At 35.5% G+C, this 6,148-nt stretch overlaps 1 pseudogene; it reads right to left on the bottom strand.

Annotated features, from left to right (window-relative positions):
- Window positions 1–4,157: 4,157 nt before the first annotated feature.
- LOC112647272 (G2/mitotic-specific cyclin-B1-like) lies at window positions 4,158–5,485 on the bottom strand (annotated as a pseudogene).
- Window positions 5,486–6,148: the final 663 nt, after the last annotated feature.

Below are 6,148 nucleotides of genomic sequence, written 5' to 3'. Positions count from 1 at the left end.
AGTGCTGAATTTACTTTCAAATGAGAATCTTTCAGAATCTGCTGTATGCTCTTCTGCACAAGGCACTCTGTATTAAACATGATAAGACCATAATGTTCTGCAGTTAAAGGACCATGCATTTAAGATAAATATTTAAGTCTATGCAATATTTTGTTAAATTTTAGATTATAATAGCATACTTCATGCAACTCAAACCATGTCTTTGTTGACTATATCATTTCAAGTTGATCTGGATATATAACTTCTTTTTTTTCCCAAAGTTTTTATTTAAATTCCAGTTAGTTAAGTGTTATGATAGTTTCAGATGTACAATATATTTATTCAACACAAATACCTGGTGCTCATAACAATAAATGCCCTCCTTAATCCCTATCACCTATTTAACCCATGCCCCAAACCACCTCTCTTCTGGTAACCATCAGTTTGTATTCTATAGTTAAGAATCTGTTTATTGGTTTTCCTCTCTTTTTTCCATATTATGTTCATTTGTTTTGTTTCTTAAGTTCCACATAGGAGTGAAATCTTGTGGTATTTGTCTTTCTCTGACTGATTTATTTCACTTAGTATAATATTCTCTAGTTCTATCCACGTTGTTGCAATGGCAGGACTTCATTCTTTGTTTATGGTCTCTTTGAATTGGTATTTTTGTATCCTTTGGATAAATACCTAGTAGTGCAATTGCTGGATCATAGTATAGTTCTATTTTTAACTTTTTGAGGAAACTCTATACTTACCAATTTGCATTCCCATCAAAAGTGTAAGAGGTTCCCCCTTCTCCCCATTTTTTCCTTTGGATATTCTTTCCTGCTTTGTTGAAGTTTAGTTGACCATATAGTTAGGGGTACATTTCTGGATTCTTTATTCTGTTCCATTGATCTATGTGTCTGTTTTTGTTGCCAGTACCATACTGCCTTGATGAGTACAGTGTTGTAGTATAGTTTGAAGTCTGGAATTGTGATGCTTCCAGCTTTGCTTTTCTTTTTTCACTTTGGCAGTTTGGGGGTCTTTTCTTCCATAAAAATTTTAGTTTTGTTTGTTGTAGGTCTGTGAGAAATACTGGTGTTATTTTGATAGGGATTGTATTGAATGTGTAGATTGCTTTGGGAAGTATAGACATTTTAACAATATTTGTTCTTCCAATTCATGAGCATGGAATGAATGCTTTTCTACTTCTTTGTGTTTTCCTCAATTTCTTTCATAAGTGTCCTGTAGTTTTCAGAGTATATTATAGCTTCTTAAGAATGTATCATGACTACTATCCACTTTAAACATCAAGGCTCGCTGAAGTCAAAGAACATTGGATTTGAAGTCAACAACTGAAGTTTTATTCCTACTTTGCTGCTGATATGAACTGTCACATGATTTTGCTTTAATGAGTTTCAAATTAATACTGAGTTGTAAACTTTTTTTTTTAATTGAAGGGGATTGCAATGATCTTTCTTGGTCACTAAAGATTTATAAAAAATAAAAAGTATTTTCCCAATTATTATATAAGATTTCTGAAAATATGCAAAACCTATAAATATAGAAAAAAAATCACCATGTATTTATTTATCTTTGTTCTCATGCCTATGTTTACATTATAGGAACCACCCTACATAAATGACTTTATTACTTACTTTTTTCCATTAATATTGCAACAGAAAAATTTCCTGTTATCACAAGATTTTTGCAAGCAAATTTTAATTGCTATATAATAAATACTAGTACAATGACACATGCATATATGTGCACTGTTGACCCTTGAACAACAAGGTCATTGGGCATACTGATCCCCCACTCAGTCAAAAATCCTTGTATAACTTTTGACTTCCCAAAACCTTAAGTACTAATGTCTTACTGTTGACTAGAAGCCTTACTGATAATGTAAGCAGTCAATTAACACATATTTTGTTTTTTTTTTATTTTATTTTTTATTTTTTTAAAATTTTTATTTATTTATTCATGAGAGACAGAGAGAAGCAGAGACACAGGCAGAGAGAAAAGCAGGCTCCATGCAGGAAGCCTGATGTGGGACTTGATCCCAAGACTCTAGGATCATGCCCTGAGCTGAAGGCAGACACTCAACCACTGAGCCACCCAGGCATTCCCCATATTTTGTATGCTATATGCATTATATACTGTATTCCTACAATAAAGTAAGTTAGAGAAAATAAAATGATACAAAGGAAATCATAAGGAAGAGAAAATACAATTATAGTACTGTACTGTATTTATAATAAAAACTGTATATAAGTATACCTGCATGGTTCAAACCTGTGTTGTTCATGGGTCAACTGTATATATCTATAACCTCTGAATATTTGAGTGTTTTCAAGCTTTTTCTTATTCTAAGCAATCCCTCAGTGAACCTGTATATATTTTTCTGTAGTTGGGTTATTATTTTCTATTTGGAATTAATTAATCAAAGGGTGTTACAGATGAGTTTCTCCAGAAAGTTGGCTTTGAGACAGACTGGTATTTAGGAAATACCCCTGTGGGGCAGCAAAGGGGAGGGTATAAAGTGGAGGGAGAAGCTGGGTTGTGGTATATTTTTAAAGTAATTTCAGGAAAATTAATATCAAACTCTGAAATTGAGATGGCCCTTCAGAGTTGTCCTGAGTTGGGGTGAGGGGCCATGCCTTTATATGAGAGAATAAACTAGTTATAGATACAAGTGCCCAAAGGAAGAGAATGAGACTAGGCAGCAAGTTTTCTTCAACAGTTAGTCTTAAAGAGGATTGTTTCCTGGCAGCACTTCTTTTCCTGAGGGACATACTATACCACAGGGTTCACCATAAGGGTAGTCACAAGTTTCAGAGTTTTTTTATACCTTCCAGTAAGTAGTTCTCCAAAACTATTGTACAATTGCAATGAGCACTGCTGTATTAATTAACAGCTATAAGTTGCCTTAAAATAATTCACATACATTTCTTAATCTGTTTAGTTTGTCTATGGAATTTCATGTAAGTATTTTAAAATATTACCTTTCTTTTTTATATACTCACTTTTATTTGCATTTTATGAAATTTTTAAATGTACTTTCTTTTTTTTTAAAGGTAGTCAACAAAAAATTTATTCAACTAGCCATCAGAATTATAGATTACAACAGCCAACAAGATAGATAATTTTTTGCCAAATTCACAGAAATTGAAGATCATTACCTTCAGTTCTGGCAAGGACGCAGAGAAATCCAGCGCTTTTTGTACATTGCTGAGGACACTGAAAAGTCATTTGGCAGTACCTGCCAAAACTTAGAACATACATAACCAGGAGAACCCAGTGTACAGAAAGGAAAGTGTGTTATTTAATGAAAAATACCTTTGTCTGTAGGAGCAAAGAGGAAAAGCAATGTGAAGGTCACCAGAAGAATCGTGGAATACACTGCAGTATATCCGTATGATGGAATGTAATGCCCAAATCCAAGCAAGGCCTATCTATGTTAAAATAAATTGTTTTTATAGAGAATGATCCCGTTTCTTAGAAATTCCTATAACAATTTAGATGCATGTCTGTGTTTATAGAAGGCATGAAGGATACATCCCAAACTGTTGGTACCTTCTGATGGATGGGATTGAGCTTGTAGGAGAGGGGGGTAAGGAGTAAATTAACTTTTTAAGATACTTTTGTATGTTTTGAGGATCCACTTTTATTTGATCAATAAAATGAAAAAGTAAAGTAGGATTAGAATATAGAGTTCTTATTTTTCCAAGTGAAAAAATTGATACTAGCTACAATTGATAATTTAAGAAATAGTGGTAGAAGTAAAAACTACCTAAGAGTGATGGCAGCAACTCAGAAGAAACAGAAAACGGGGGTCTAGGGGTTAAGTGGAAGACTTTTAAGCAGAACGAGGCTGCATATTCTCCATGCTTGGGCTTATGAGCAGTATGCCCTACAGAAGGGCTTTAAATGCCTTCATGACCATAGTAATCCATATTAAGAAAGCAAAGCCAGATACGTAAAACAGCCACCACACAAATAATAATTATCTATGTGATAAATTGAAAAGCACTTCTTATACTCCCCATCAGACCTTTAACACAACTTTTAGGTTATCCTCAAGTAGAAAAGTAGCCACATTCAAATGAGTTAGGGTATAAGTAGTTAAAAAGGACCACAAGCTTTATTAAAAGTAAGTAAAGGTAACATAATATATACAAATTGCACATGGTGCCAATTTTATTTGCAGATATTACAATACTCCAATGCATGTTTACAAGTTACACCTTTGCCACAGCCTTGGTTAAATCTTGAACTCCTGCAGAATTTAGCTGTGTCAGAGTGCTGATCTTAGCATGCTTAGAGATGGCATACTTGTTCTTGATAGTCATGTGCTTTGTAAGTCCACGATTCGCCATGACTATATTCTTAGCCAGGTGTTGCATAACATTTAGAAGGGATTCTTCAGTGTATGACAGATAATGCTGTAGAGTTGGTGTCCATTCACCGTTATCGAGAATTTTCAGCGCTAAGCAGAAAGCTCCTGCTGCAATCTGAGAAGGAGGAAAGTGCACCATATCGTAGTCCAACATAGATATATGTTGCATCAGGTATTCGGCCAAAGTATGTTGCTCAACATCAACTTCTCCAATCTTAGGTGCTCTCCGAAGGAAATGCAGGGGTAGAGGGCGGCCCAGACCAAAATTTAAAGATCTTAGAATCTTCATTTCCATCTGTCTGATTTGGTGTTTAGTGTGTTTTCAGTCACAAAGGCAAAGTCACCAATTTCTGGAGGGTACATTTCCTCATATTTGCTTGCAATAAACATGGCAGTGACACCAACCAGCTGCAGCATCTTCTTGGGCACACAGTTATTCTGCATGAACCGATCAATAATGGAAAGAGTCATGTACATGGTCTCCTGCAGTAACCTGAATTTCATCTGAACCTGTACTAGCCAGTCAATTAGGATGGCTCTCATGTTTCCAGTGACTTCACGACCCAGTAGGTGTTTTGGTTTGACTGCTTGTTCTTCCTCAAGTTGTCTCAGATAAGCATAAATATCTTTCACATATTCACTACAAAGGTTTGGATCAGCTCCATCTTCTGCACCTACATCGTTCCCTGCAAGAATTACATCAGAGAAAGCCTGACACAGATATTCTTCTGCAGAGGCACATCCAGATGTTTCCATTGGGCTTGGAGAGGGAGTATCAACCAAAATAGGCTCGGGAGAAAGTTTTTCTTCTTTAACCAGCTCAGGTTCTGGCTCTGGTTCCAGCATAGGTACAGGGACAGGCTCAGGTGCCTTCACCAGAGGCTTTGGTATTTTTTTAGCAATGACTTTTCCAGGAACCAAAGTTTTTGCTTCCTTTTTCAGAGGCAGTTTGGCCTGTGGTTGTTCACTGACTTTGTTACCAATATCTCCCAGAGCAGTTCTTGGCCTCAGGCCGGGCTTGGAGGCTGCAGTAGAGGACAGAGGCACCCACTTTGCCCCTGCCATACCGATCTTCGCCTTATTTTCAACATTTACTTTTGTGTTCCTGGTGACCCGGAGCGCCATGGGGAGAGGAGAGCGCGGGAGCCACTGACGAGCCAGAGCTGAGGCCTATGGGTCAACAGCCATTCCTCCGCAAGTACTAAATATGCTTTCTTATCCCAAAATTAGAAAAAAATATCTTACTATATCTTTACTACTTTATAGTTTATTTCCATATATAATCTCACAGAAATTTATTCTTGTATGTAATATAACATAGGAAATATATCTTGTTTCCAAACAGGTAGCCATTTCATGAATAACCAAACCTTTCCATATTGATTTGAAATGTCACCTTTATTACATAGTAAATTCTCATATACACATATTCTCTATGCTTTGCATTGATCTATTTGCCTATTCCTCCATCAGTACCACACTTTCCATTAATAAAGATTTATGGTGCAAGTCTCTCTACATTATTCTTCTTTTTTTCTCATTATTTTCTCAGCTACTTCACACATTTAATCTTTGAGATGAAATTTAGAATCAGTATGTCAAGTTATAAAACAACCACAAACAAAAAAAGCAAACAAATCAAAAAGAGATTTTGGATGGATTTTCATTCAATTTATGTATTAATTTGGAAAGAATTGGCATCTTTACAGTACTGAGTCTTTTCCTTCAAGGACATGATATCCATTTCATTTACTCAGGTCTTCTTTTATTTTGTCATGGAATTTTTCG

This window comes from Canis lupus, chromosome 32 (assembly GCF_003254725.2).
Source record: "Canis lupus dingo isolate Sandy chromosome 32, ASM325472v2, whole genome shotgun sequence".
In the NCBI taxonomy this organism is placed as follows: Eukaryota; Metazoa; Chordata; class Mammalia; order Carnivora; family Canidae; genus Canis; species Canis lupus.
The sequence above is the reverse complement of the archived record's forward strand: the minus strand, read 5'-3'. Positions and strand labels throughout refer to the sequence as shown.